We start from the raw sequence: 14693 nt of genomic DNA on the forward strand, positions 1-14693 counted from the left end.
TTTTGTACAAGGACAAGATCCTCTGCCATTATCCTCGATTAGCCCTTCCTTAGTGTGACCCTTCAATGCGGGCTGTCAGGAGCTGTGGTCTGCTGTTCATCCTCCCACTTCTCTGGCACTTTCTCCTTTTCCTTCCCGCCACCCCCCCGCCACCTCTGCTTGCCCTCTCAAAGAGCATTTTCCTCAAGGATCTCCTCCCAGTGTTTCTTACACCCCACTCTCCTTGGGCCCCACTGTCTCACAACCAGTTCCATAGAGATGATGCCCGCATCTTCCGGACGAGGCCCCAGCCCCACCTCCCATGCCTCACACCCACGTTCTCAACTCCAATTGCCCAAATCCACGTAGACCATCCTGGGGCCTAAAATCCATCATTTTCCTTCACAAACATGATCTCCCACATTCTCTTTCTTGGTCAATAGTATCATAACATCCACCCAGTAAAGCCAGTTAACATTTCTGACTTCACTTGGACCCTCCATCTTTTATTTCCTAGATCTAAGCTCTATGCAGTGGAAGTTCCTCCACGTCTATACAAGGAGACATTTAAGTGTGGCAGTATGGATAGAGCTACGCAATTTATGTCAAACCAGTTTTTGCATAGAAAACACCCTGTTTTTAACTTAGAGTGTATATTTAGGATGGATTAGGATGGGAGGTGATTGAGTTTGGGGAAAGGAACTAACCAGCCCTTAATCCACCTGTTGGCATCACCAATAGTCTTATAGGATCTAACTCCTCAGTGGCTCTTACGTTTGTAAACTCTACTCTCAACTCCCAAATAAGGCACGTCCCTATCTATCACCTAGATTATATTAAGACCTTTTTGTGACCATTAGTCCTTCTTCTTGCCCTCACTCACCCCCAAAATGTCTTATGTTCTCTTCATCTCTCCATTACTCAAAAATCTTTGATTTTTGGCCCAATCAATAAAGTATGTGACTCTTGATCTCAGGGCTGTGAGTTCAGCCCCACATTCGATGTAGAGATTACTAAAACAAAAACAAAAACAAGAAAACTTCTGATGCTCCCCTCTACCTACATAAACACCAAATTCCATAATATGGATACTTCCTAACTTTCCAACACTATCTCATGACATTATCACTTCATCCTGCATTCAAGTTTACACCATTTAAACCAATCATTTATTCATTTATCTTAGCAAACTTTTGAGGTCTTCATTGGTCCCAGATCAATTTCTCCCTGGTTGTTCACAATTGCTATTTTGAAATTTCCCTGTCCTTGAACTTTCACTGAAAAAATTTAGCGTGTCAAGAAGAAACTTCCTCATTCCTTACCCCATTTACTATCCGTATTCACACTCACTCCTTAGCCCCAAGTCGAAGAAGTCAGCATTCTGTGGTCAAGGCTAATCCCTCTGGTTAGCTCTTGTTACAGTCCTGGGCATGGATCCATTCATGTTTCCCATTCTTTCTCTTCCAAGCTTTCCCTATCTAATGGCTCCTTCCCCAAGGAGCATGCCCAAGTCCCTTCAACATTAAAGTAAAAGGAAGAAAACACTATCCTACGGCTCCCTCAAAATACCACCTTCTTCTCTTTTCATAGCTAGATTCCTCTTCTCAGTGGCTCTCCATTGACTCCTCAGTGCACTGCAATCTGGCTTCAGCTCACCATGCCCTTGACCTGTGCCAGTAGCGGTGACAACACCCTCCAGCTGCTGCATACCAGGGACTCTGCAGTCTTCCTCAAACAAGGTCTCTGCAGCACTTGACACTGTAGGCCACCGCCAGCTTGGAACTCCTCCTGTGGTTCTGTGCTCACTGCCCTCAAAGGTGAGGGTCCCAGCAGGACACAGATGGCAAGAAACATGGAGACTGGAGAGAGCCTAATGAAGGAACCATATGAAAAAATCTAGACGAATTAAGAGCCACTGGCAAAGGAAGGTGAAGGACCTAAGAACTAGCAACAGGGGACGCCTTTCCCACCCTGAGGCCTGCAGAGGCGAAAGAACTGCAGCCACACATGCACAACAGGAGTACGGACTTTGGTTGAGGAGCACACCCACTAACAATGCACAACGTAGCAGGAAAAATCACCCAGCTTCCCTCTCTTCTGGCCCCCTCTTCTCCTGTCCATGCCTCCCAGCAGCTGACCTCTGGAAGCCAGGGAACAGGAGAGCGGGCAGTGGCGGTTCACAAAGGTCAGCCTTCCAGTCCACTAAGCAGGATGAAGAAGGAAGGGAAGACAGTAGATCCAGAGGGGCAAATGGAGAATATCCAGTATCCACTTTCCTCTGATTCTTCTACCTCGCTGGTCATTCTTCCTCAGGCTCTTTTCTATTTCTTCTTTCTATGCTCACCTGTTCAAATACCCATGTTGCCCAGGGTGTGGTCCTGGGAACTCCCGTCTGCTCACTCAATCCACTTTCCGTGTGTGAACTGTCAATTCCACCACCACCTTAACTACTGATATTTTTCATTCCTGTAACTCCAGCTTTGAAATCTTCCTGGAACTTCACATTCACATCCAGCTGCCATTTGGATATTTTGATATGTCCACTTCCCACCAAGTGTATCCAAAATGAAGCTCATTAGCTCCGCCTAATCCTCTCCACCCACCATGTCTGATCCTCTGTGCTCCGTTTCGCCATCTACTCAGTTGCTCCATCCAGAAACCCCGGAGTCGTTCTTTGGACTTCCTCCTCCTCACTTCCCACATCTAACTCATTGGACATCAGGAACAGCGCATTGTAGCCCCTAAATATCTACCAAACCTATCCCCTCGTCTCTGTCCACACTGTCAGGTTTTGCTCTCACCTTGACCTTCCCATTGGATCTAAGGTAACAGCACACTAACAGGTTTCTTTACCTCCAGTCCTACATGCTGTTATTATTTCCCACAGTACAGCCAGGGGGCGGTCTCTAAAAATGCAAATATGATCATGTGGCTCCCCTGATTGGAGTCCATCCATAGGCTTTTCCGTTTCTCTACAGCCCCACATAGCTTCCTAGTGCCCTGTCACATCTGTCCTCAACGTTCTTCCCAATCCCACCCAACAACCCCGCCCAAACAAGCCCTCCTTGGCTCAGTAGCCCCCACTCTGTTCTCAGGCTCATGGTCACTTCCTCAGGGAAGCCTTCTTGGACCCCCTGAGCACGTTAGATTTTTCCATTACAAACTCTCATTACATAAGTATTGTCCTTCACAGACGAGAGCTTATCACAAGCAAAATTAAATAGGTATATTTGTAATTATTGATTTAATGTCTGTCTGCCCCTTTTATATTATAACCTCCATGAGAACAACAATAACAAAACGTGTCTTGTCTCCCCAGGGCCTTGTCATTTCAGTTTTCAATACAATAATGTATTAAATAAATGAATGAAAACAAACTCTTGAGTACAATGTACAAAGATGTCCATGATCTGGCCCTGCTTTCCAGGCAGTTTTCCATATTTATTTCATTGTGCCCTGCCTCATTCCTGACCTCCAAAGGGACAAACACCCTGGACCATGTCACCCCACCACCCCTCAGCCCGCTCGGCTCCCACTTTCCAGGCTGTGTCTATAAGCTTTCCGCTAAGCCATGCCTCCTCTGCCTGGCAAATATCTACTCTCCTAACATACAGTTTAAGGATCCCCTCCTGGGGTGCCTGGGTGGCTCAGTTGGTTAAGCGTCCAGCTTCAGCTCGGTCATGATCTCACGGTTCGTGGGTTCGAGCCCCGCGTCGGGCTCTGTGCTGACAGCTAGCTCAGAGCCTTGAGCCTGCTTCAGATTCTGTGTCTTCCTCTCTCCTTGACCCTCCCCTGCTCATGCTGTTTCTCTCTGTCTCTCAAAAATAAATTTTAAAAAAATTAAAAAAAAAAAAAGGATCACCTTCTCTAGGAGTCTCCCTCACTCCCTTCCTCCCAGGGCCCCCACTACACTGCTGGGTATTGTGGGAAAAACAAGGCTTCACACAGTGTGACTGAGACCTTCTAGAGATCTGTGGGCCAACTTCCAATTGTTAGGTGAAATTCAGTTCTGACTGAAGTCTGTGAAGCTGAAACTCCTCTCAAGGCAGGCAGTTATTTTACGAAGTGAAAAATTTCCTTCTATTCCAGCGGCACAGAGCAAAGGTATCCACAATTTTGACTATTTTTGTTTGTCTTTCTTCATGCTCTCCCCCAAAAATGGCTTCTGGTAACGGGGCATAAACAGCACAGGCATTCTATGTAGGTAGCTCTATTTCTCAGTAAGTGCTTATAAAAACAGATTTTCAAAGCCGCACTCCACAAGCCTGCTGTAAGCATGGCTGACATCACTCCTTGCGAGTGAGATGTGAGGCCTGTGGCTTCCAGATTTCCAAAATGGTTCACCTTTGGGGTCTGCCCACAAACTGCCTCAAACCAGAAACCAGCTAAGTTCCACAGAGCTTCTTCTTTTTTTCTTTAAGATTTTTTTTAACTTTTGCAACATTTATTCATTTTTAAGAGACAAAGAATGTGAGTGGGGGAGGGGCAGAGAGAGAAGGAGACACAGAATCTGAAGCAGGCTCCAGGCTCTGAGCTGTCAGCACAGAGTCCAGCATGGGGCCCAAACTCACAGACTTCGAGATCATGACCTGGACTGAAGTCAGATGCTCAACCAACTGAGCCACCCAGGTGCCCCTGAAGATTTTATTTTTAAGCAATCTCTACGCCTCGAACTCGCAACCCTGAGATCTAGAGTCATATGCTCCGCCAAATGAGCCAGCCAGGCACCCGACCCCTACCCCTAACAGGTCTTCTTATTTCAGTTTTCCCTGTTTTAGTTTCACTTATTTTTATTATGTCTCGTTCTATGATTACATAAATGGCCTTTACAACCTGCCTTACTTTTCATTAACATAAATCTTTTTGCATTTTTCTAGCAGAGTAGCTCAAATTTTTATCAGCCTAACGATTCCTCGAATTTCCATCTAAGAAACATTTAAAAAATCCCTTGGATAATCTACCTTTACGTGCTTCTAAACCTATTACGGAAATCTTAGACCAATGACTGTAAACCCAAAATATGAAACATGAAAATCTTAGTCTTCTTAAATCAAGTCATTATGCTATAGACCTTAAACTTACACAGTGCTGTACATCAATTAAAGCTCAATAAAACTGGGAGGAAATATCTTATTCTTCTTGAAGAGAAGCCAGTGCCATAAATGAATTGCCTTTTCTTTAAAAAAGTATTTGTGTGTGTGTGTGTGTGTGTGTGTGTGTGTGTGTGTGTGTGTGAGAGAGAGAGAGAGAGAGAGAGAGAGAGAGAGAGAGAGAGAGAGAGAGAGAGAGAGAGAGAGAGGGAATGAGCAGGGGAGAGGCAGAGGGAGAGGAAAAGAATCCCAAGCAGGCTCCACACTGATAGTGCAGGCTTGGGGCTCAATCTTACCAACTGTGAGATGGTGACCTGAGCCTAAATTAAGAGTCAGGGACACCTGGGTGGCTCAGTCAGTTAAGCGTCCAACTCTTGGCTTCAACCCAGGTCACGATCTCACAGTTTGTGGGTTCGGACCCCACATCGGGCTCTGCACTGACAGCATGAAACCTGCTTGCAATTCTCTCTCCCCCTCCCTTTCTACCCATCCTCTGTTCTCTCTTTCTCTCTCAATAAGTAAATAAAATTAAAATTAAAAGAGTAGGACACTTAAGTCACCCAGATGCCCCATGACCCAACATATTTAATTAACCATAATTTTTGTTTTTGTTTTTGTTTCGATACTCAATGTGTGGTAACCTGGCCACTGGATCCACTTTTAACCTGGTTTCTGTTGTCTTTTTCCAGAATTTCTAAAGCATGATTGCTTTTCTGGTAATAAATTTTTTACACTGGGCTAGAACATTACCCTAAGAATGGCATCAGCTTCTCTCCAATGAATCCATCCCACTTTTTTCTGCTATAATATGAAACTTGTGTATCTAAAAAACCTCACAATCTGTAAAGTTACACATTAAAAGCCATGGGACATTGGGACAAATCAAACCTGGGAGACCACTCAAAAGCTGGGCAACCTTGTCGCCAGAGGGCTAAGGAAAACAGGCATTGGGACCTTGAAAGTCACCTTGGATGTCCCAGGCAGGCAGGTAGGCATAGCTAGAGGCTCACAACGGTCCACGTGAAGAATGCACGTGGCCTCTTGAGTGGAAATGCTGGCCACAGTTCAGAGCTGGGGATGCTGGGACAATGCAGGCTGAACGAAACCTGAGCCAGGAGCTTCCCAGGCACAGCGGCCAAGAGGGGCTCAAGACCAGGATGCACTGAAGAGCCAGGGTGGCTCAGTCTGTTAAGCATCTGACTTCGGCTCAGGTCTCTGGAGGTTCACGAGTTTGAGCCCCACATCAGGCTCTGTGCTGACAGCTGAGAGCCTGGAGCCTGCTTCAGATTCTGTCTTCCTCTCTCTCTCTGCCCCTCCCCTGCTCATACTCTGTCTCTCTCTCTCTCAAAAATAAAAAAACATTTTAAATTTTTAAAGGAAAAAAAGACCAGGATGCACCAATCTGGGCTTCCCTGGAGAGCCTGGTACATGTGCTCATTTTTCATTTCCATAAAACACAACCAATGAAATCCTGCTTCCGGTATAACAGCTGAGGTTGTGGGATCTTTTTTTCTTTCCCGCTGAAGGCTCTAATTCTACTCTTGCTCTGCAGGCTCCTCTTGCACAGAAAAAAAATCTGGTATGATCGAACTGGAGTTCTAGGTTAGACTGACTTCATTTTTAATCGCATGTGAACTAATTCACATTGTAGAAACATGCTTCGTGAAACCATCGATCCTTCCCTCTGTGCACATGCAGGGCACATTGAGGGGTGAAGGCTACCCTTCCCTCTCCTCGAATCAGAGCTGATTTGTGACTGTTTTAACCAATGGAGACAGTGGAAATGCATTGCAAGACTTCTGAGACTGGGCTTAGGGGTTTTACAGCTTCTGCCGCTGGGGTTTTGGAAGCTTTTCTCTGGATGAAGCCAGCTACCTCCGAGGAAGTCCCATTACCCTAAAACCATCGTAGCATAGGAAACCCTAAGCTAGCTGTGTGGAGAAGCCACATGGACTGACAGATGCCCAACGAGCTCCCAAATTGTTCCAGACCTCCTGGCCTAAATGCCAGATGTTATGAGTAAAGCCAGTGACTTCAGCAATGGGAACCAGATGATTGCAACCCTGTAAGATCCACAGCACTAACAACTCAGCTGAACTCATCACCCTCCGGACCTGTGAGAGATAATAGTAAAATGTTTAATGCCACTACGTTTTATGGTGATTTGTTTGCACATTGTTATCTGGACATTGAGGAGTACATTGTACTGGTGTGCAGAAGTTAGGCATGGGAATGCAGAATAGATTATTTCTACTGAGTGTGGGGCACAGCAGGGACTGGTGTGGGTCCCCTCAACCCTAACCACAAAATCTAGCATTCCTGGAGAGCTGAAACCCTATGCCCCTTGAGCAGATTTCTTGCAAAACTCGGAAGCAGGATGCTTACCTAAAGGAGGGACTCAACTACAAAGCTGAAGACCTAACCAGACCTGTCTGCGCCAAGATGGACCCCAGCACCGACCTTTCACTGGCTTTCTCCCTCGTTGTAATATGAAAAATGACACCCAGAGGTTGAGGTTTAACGTGCTACTTGTTCTGAGAACTGCGCCTGCGCGCCCAACTTCCTGTATCTCTCCCGCGCCCCAAAGGTCTCAGCGGTCACTCCTTTCCCCGCCTCCGCCCCTTTAAAAACTTGTCCCCACCTTCTAGGGGGAGCTAGCCTGAAGGTCCCTTAACTTTGGGTGCGGGCTCCCTTCTGCTGGAACACAACCCCCTGTAAAAGCCTGCCCTGGAACTCCCATTTGGCCTCTGGTCAATTTCTGTTGTTTAGCGAGTCCAAGGCCCTAAGACAGTAACAGGTGAAGTGTCGGGGTCACTGCCGGCGGGCTATTTCGAGGCGGAGCTAGAAGAGACCTCCTTTGGGTATAAGAGCTCACATTAATACTGTCCAGTTGCCTTTTAGATTTGCTCTATGATATACCTACTGAGATTCCAGATTAACCGATTTTCTCATAATTTGTCAAGCCATAGAATTATATATAACTCGAAATTGAATAATATACACCACACCTTGTTAATCCATTCCGAGTAGGTGGACACTTGGGCTGCTACCATAATTTGACTATTGTAGCTAATGCTGCCCTAAACACCCAGATACATATATCCCTTTGAATTGGTGTTTGAGAGAGAAAAAGAGAGAGAGAGCAAGGACATGTGCTGAAGTGGAGGAGGGGCAGAGAGAATCCCAAGCAGGCTCCACGCTCAGCTCAGCACTGAACTAACTCAGGGCTCCATCTTACCACCCTGAGATCATGACCTGAGGAGAAATCAAGAGTTGGAGCTTAATCTACTGAGCTTCTCAGGCGCCATACCCCACTCGGCTTTGAACCACGTGATTTTTCTGACACCGCTGTGTCTAGGAAGAAGTCCCTGGATCACATCCTTTGGGAGCTTACCCCTTCCCCAAAACACCATGCTTTCTCAAATCATCAGATTATCCTCCCAACAGATTAAGACCAAAAAAAAAAAAAAAAACAGCTGATGAAACTTAACTGCTAAAGAGTGGCTTAAATTCAGTCCCCAATATTGTGCTTGAAATGTAAGTGTGGGTCTCACTTTCTTGCCATATTTTTTTATGGGATTCGCAGGCCCTTCAAGCTGGCCTTCATTGATGTGGGTCAGGACACCACCACTGACCCCATAAAAAGTGGCCCTCTGACTTTTTCTGCACATAGCCAAAGGCAACTGGATGCTCTCTGGGAGGGGCACAGGGAGCCTCTGGACTATCGGAACAACCCCTCCTTCCTTCCCTTCACTGACGGTGTTCTACGCTCTACCCAGAAGGGCTGGAGGTGGCACTGAAGCTCACTGGGGTTCTACTCAGACCTCGTGGGGCTGCATAAAGATCCACTCCTTTTGAGAAAAAGAACTCACCTCCAATTCCATTCCATTTAACCAGAATGTCAGTCCTGAAGCAACCTGTGTCCTGTAGCACCAGGACCATTGGCTCATTGAGTAAGTATCATGTTTGTTACATAACTCCCACCCCTGACATTCCAGGATCAAATATTGAATGGAACTTAAGGTAAAGTCAAATTTCAAATAATTCTTATTTGGTTAATTATTTCATGAAAAGAAACTCTCCAGTTTTGTTTTTTTAATGTCTTTTTTTTGAGAGACAGAGAGAGTGAGGGGGGAAGGGGCAGAGAGAGAGGGAGACACAGAATCTGAAGCAGGCTCCAGGCTCTGAGCTGTCAGCACAGTGTCCAACATGGGGCTCAAACTCACAGAATGTGAGATCATGACCTGAGCCGCAGTCAGATGCTTAACCAACTGAGCCACCCAGGTGCCTCCTGACACTCCGGTTTTAATGTAAAGCAGTTAGGTGTAGCTGATAAACAAAAAGAATTAGCACAGCTTTAACATTGTTCTGGAAAGCATGAGACCATGAGTTCCCATAATTTTTACCCGGGATCTGGTGCAGAAATTAGAAATGCTTTTCAAATCAAATGTCAAGTTCCAAAAGGAACAAAAATGAAAAAAATCATCCCTCACTGTCTATTTTTGGAAAAGAGAATGTTTTATTAATACGAGATATTTCCTATCAATTCTTTGCATGCATATAAAGTTGTCTTTCTCTGTACTTAATGCCTTTAATAACTAGTGCAAATATTAGTCATTTCTTATATCTCATTGATTTGAAAGCTCATTTTCCATTCAAGTGCAATGCTTTGTTTAAAGAGCAGCTATCTGAATACAGCTGTGAAAAATCTAGAGTTACATACACCTTCATTGAGTATTTTAGATTCACTAATTAAAATTTTGCCATATTTGCTTTCTCTGTCTTGAATGTATACGCACCATGAATATGTGTGTGTGTGTGTGTGTGTGTGTGTGTGTGTTATATAAGAAACATAAGTGAATATACTCATGCTCTACCCAGAAGGTCTCTGTTGTTACAAATATCTTCAACCTGAAAAAAAGGAAAATGGTCTTATCTATGTTTCCAGACTCTCTGGACGCCTTGCAAATACCAAAATCACTAGAAATACATTTTCGTTTTGCCTTAGCAACAGTTTATGCTGCTCACATTCCGAGTGGTATCCCACACCCTTCAGCAAGGAGGCGGAACTGCTGGTTCAGGTGGAGGCTGAGAAAGAATGTTGATAATTATGCGGGAAATAACAAATCACTTCCTATCCGTCCCCCCTCCACCCCCCAGTTTGCCGTTCTATTCTTTCTTACAGACGACACAGGTAACTGAACTGCCTCTAGGGAAGCATTGTTCCCATTTGAAGCAGTTTCCGGGTGAATAATGAGATCAGAGCTGTAAGAGCCCACCAGGTACTCCAGCCTAATTCTGTGGACAGGAGACTGAAGAGCAGAGAAGTAAATTTATGGGACCAAGGTCACTTGGCTAGTTCGCGTCCAACCGGAACTCACTTCGGACAGCCCGCGTCCATGCGGACAGCCCTCACCTTGGGTCTGCCGCTCCTGCTGGGTATGGAAAGAAAACATTCTTTCTAGAAGGGCACAGCATCTTCCAGACACTTCCTCCCAAGAAAACCCTCTGCCTGCTGCCTGTGTCCTCGGTGCTCTACTTCCGGGACCGGGGTGGGCCCCCGCAGCTGGGTGTAGCCCTGTGCCTTCCACCCTTCTTGCCTGAACTTCCCCTGCTTGCCTTCTGGGCTCCACACACCACCTTCCAGGGTCCTTCCACGTCCTCGCGCTCCATCACTCCCTCTGCATTGGGGGGTGGGAGGGGGGCCTGCAGCTCTCCCTCTCCCCACCCACCACCCTGCAAAGCCTTTTCCCTGCGTGGGCGGGGCCGCAGAGACCCCTATAGTAACAGTGCTAACTGCTAAAACTGCCTGCAATCGACCCCCATCCTTGTTTTCGTTTGTTTGTTTGTTTGTTTGTTTGTTTTAATTTAAGTAATGCTGGAGCCGGTCCTGCTATGGCAGCCCTGACCCAGCTGGCAGAGGCCCATCTGCTCTGACACCAGCCGCCCTGTCTCCTTCCTGCGCCACATCGCGGCTGCGCACTGAGGGCCTCGCTCTCCTCGCCTAGAAAGACCGAGCACAGCAGAAGACCTTGGGCAGAGGAGAAATGCTCCATCCCATTTCGCCCTATTTACCGAAGGGCAGTGCGGCCGCCACCGTGATTTTAATCAGGGCTGCCAGACTTAGGAAATAGAAATACAGAATGCCCAGTTGAATTTGCCTTTCAAGTAAACAACAAATACTTTTTAAATATTTAAGCATCTCCCATGTGATACTGGGGACCTACTTATCCTAAAGTATTATTTGTCTGAAATTCGGATCCAATGGGGCAACCTACTGTAGTTTACCTGACAACCCCATTTTAACATCCACCAAAATCAACGGAAAAATTTCCCTTGCAAGATAGGGTCTGCAGTTCCAGCCAGCGTGGAGGAAAGCAAATATTGCTGGATGCATTTGCCGCAGCAAAGAAGTGATTAGCGTTCTGGTATGTTCTGCATTAGGCATTAAGCACACGCCACCCATGCCTACCACAGCGCCTCCTTCAAAGTCTGGGCAATGATTTACAAGCAGTAAAAATGGAAATTCACTCACACCCAAATCCGGGGCGGGGGGGGGGAGAAAACCCAAGAACCTCAAGTCCTGCCTGCCGTTACCAAGGAAAAAGAGAAACAAACTGTGACAAAAGCAAATCGTTGCAAAAGTGTTTCCTCCCGTAGAAGTATGTCCAGCACTTGTAACAGGGAGAGTGGATTATGTAAAAGCGTTGCCATCTCGAAACGGAGAGCCTTCCCGGGATCCTTCCATTTTGGAGGTGCTAATACTTGTGGTCACACCACCACACACATTCTCCACCCACTCCCCCACCTCCTGGCTTCAAAATACATCAGCTTTGACTCCGGCTGACTCAGCAGTCTGGAATGAATTGCCTCCAGTTAACTCTGTGGCACACTTAAAATATCATAAGCACTACTTTCACTCATGCACAGAAACAATCTTGTATGTATCCTACAATTCAACAGAATGCCTCTGATACGCAAAATGCTGCCCCAGCCAGCGTGGGAGGGTGGCCTGTGGGGTGTGAGGGAGGATGCGGGTGGGACAGGACCAACACAGTCCTGCCCTCAGAGAGCTTAGAATCCAGAGCAAAAGACTCACAAAGATATGCTTCCTACACCAGAAGTACAAACTTGTGCGGTCCAGAAAAATCGATTCCATATTTGGGAAGGAAGAGGTGGAGACAGAGGGGTAGGAAAGAGAAGCAAGGGAGATAGGAAATATGTAGGCTGGACCCTTGTCCATATGATCAAGTGATGGATGCATGCAGGCAGGAAGATTCTCAGTGTATTGTCTAAGGCACATATTCAAGGCACCTGCGCGGCTCAGTCAGTTAAGCATATCTGACTTTGGCTCAGATCATGATCTCACGGTTTGTAGGTTCGAGCCCCCCATTGGGCTCTGCACTGACACCTCAGAGCCTGGAGCCTGCTTTGGATTCTGTGTTATCCTCTCTTTCTGCCCCTCCCCTGCTTGTGCCTCTCTTTCTCTGTCTCTCTATCTCTCTGTCTCTCTCTGTCTCCCTCTCTCTCTCTCTCTCAAAGAAACATTTTAAAGCACATATCCAAATAAATAATGTTAAACTGAATTCAAAAGTACTAAAATGTAATGGGCTACAGCCTTACTTCTGTCAGTAGAGGACAAATCAATTTATAAATCCATGAACAAGATTCGATTCACGTTTTAGTTATGAAGCCCCAGCCATTTAGGATGGTCTAAATCTAAAGATGGAAGCCTGAAGGGGGAGAGGGAAGAGGGAAGAGGGTGATGGACATGGAGCGGGGCACATGTGGGAAGAAGCACTGGGTGTTATATGGAAACCAATTTGACAATAAACTATCATAAAAAATTTTTTTAATTAAAAAAAAAGATGGAATCCTGCGGAAATTTTGTCTTCGAGTACGTAACGTCGCGAACTGCAATATAGGCACACAATTCAGAACATCAGGAAACGCTAATGTACACCTCTCTGGCTAGGAGGAAGATTACCACCAAACAAAACATGAACTACTTCTTGTTTAAAAAATGTGAATCCTGACCCACAAGGGAATGTCCAAATTGCCGTTTTGTTATTTTCCAATGAACATATATCCGGGACAGGCGTGGTTTCCATGCAGCCGCCGGGCTGTATCACTTTCCTATAAAACCTTCCAGGTCCCTCCTTCCTTGGCCCACAACCCCCCACCCCCGTGCCACCTCTGCGGCCTGCTTGCCCCCCCAAGCCCACCACCGGCCACTCTGGCACCTCTTCAGCCCCGCAGGCTTCTCTGGGATCCCAGAACACGCCCAGTGTGGCCGCCGGGCAAGGCCTTCCTGCCGCCGTTTCCTGGGCAGGAGTGTGCTGTCGGGGTTCTTACCGTCATAAGGGTCTCAGCTCACAGCTCGCCTCCACAGCGAGGCCTTCCCATCCCATCTGAACGTAGCACAGCCCACACAAAACTTTCTTCATCACAGTCTACTGTTGTCTTCATACCTCCCAGGATTATCTACAAAATTATTATTTCAGTGTCTGTCTTTCCAATAAGGGCAAAAATCTTACTTGCCTTGGTCACATAGCATCCTTTGGGCCAGGGACAGTTCTGGGCACAGAATAGGTGCTCAACAAACATTTGTTGATTGAACAAATACATTTCAACTCCAGAGAGGTGAACTTACTTACCTTAGAAAGGACACACGGATTCACGATGGGAGCCAGGCCCCGACTACTCACTTCCAGAAATGCCCAAAGGAAAATGCATCCAATTTCCCCTAATAACGACTGTATGTGATTTATTGGGAAGAATTCCAGTGTTCTAGAAAATTTTTAAATTAAGAAAAGAATGTTTACTATTCCTGACTTTTGGGGTTTTTTTTTCTTCACTTAAAACATTTTGGGGGCACCTGGGTGGCTCAGTTGGTTAAGCGTCCAACACTTCATTTAATCTCAGGTCATGATCTCATGGTTTGTGAGTTTGAGCACAAAGCCTGCTTGGGATTCTCTCTCTTTCTCTCTGTGCCCCTCCTCTGCTCTCTCTCTCTCAAAATGTAAACTAAAAGAACATTTTTTTAATAAAAAACTTAGAACATTTTCATAATTTCAATAGTGAGGAGCCGCTGGGTTAAGCATACCACTTCGGCTTAGGTCATGATTTCACGGCTCATGAGTTCAAGCCCCTCATTGGGCTCTGTGCTGACAATCCAGAGCCTGAAGCCTGCTTCAGATTCGGTGTCTCCTTCTCTCTCTGCCCCTCCCCCTTCACACCATGTCTCTCTCTCTCAAAAATAAATAAACATAAAAAAAATTTTTAATATCAATAGTGAGGCCTACCAATCACTGCCTCTCTGTCATTTTTCATCATTGAAAGATGGTTGCATTTACCCCACTTTTATGGGCTTTGGAGAAAGGAAACCTTCCTCTAAGTGATCTTCAAAGGAGTTAGGTAAGGATTCCTTTAGCTTTGAGGTCCCTGGTGGTACCTATACTAGTCTTTCATCCCTTGAATTTGACATATCTTCCTCGGCCTATTTGAGCACATTAGTCAAAGTCCTGTACTGGGCCTGGCTTCCAACCCATGGTTGGACCCCACCTCAATTTCTATTTGGCCTGCATGACTGACAGTCATCAATGAAAGCCTTTTTTTTTTTTT

At 46.0% G+C, this 14693-nt stretch overlaps 1 protein-coding gene across 6 annotated transcripts in view; it reads right to left on the reverse strand.

Moving 5' to 3' along the window:
• The window catches only part of DCUN1D4 (defective in cullin neddylation 1 domain containing 4), a 133504-nt gene that overhangs the window by 4640 nt on the left and 114171 nt on the right, over nucleotides 1-14693 (reverse strand). For 2 of the 6 annotated variants that reach the window (XR_003911481.1, XR_003911478.1), the window contains exons 13-14: nucleotides 13727-13859; nucleotides 13425-13553 (exon numbers count right to left, since the gene is read on the reverse strand). The exons of 1 other annotated variant lie outside the window; for it this stretch is intronic. The gene's annotated coding sequence lies outside the window, so the exon portion shown is untranslated. The remainder of the gene's footprint in view (nucleotides 1-13424; nucleotides 13554-13726; nucleotides 13860-14693) is intronic. 3 more of the 6 variants (XR_003911482.1, XR_003911479.1, XR_003911480.1) reach the window with 2 other exon arrangements.

This window comes from Suricata suricatta, chromosome 1 (assembly GCF_006229205.1).
Source record: "Suricata suricatta isolate VVHF042 chromosome 1, meerkat_22Aug2017_6uvM2_HiC, whole genome shotgun sequence".
Taxonomy (NCBI): domain Eukaryota; kingdom Metazoa; phylum Chordata; class Mammalia; order Carnivora; family Herpestidae; genus Suricata; species Suricata suricatta.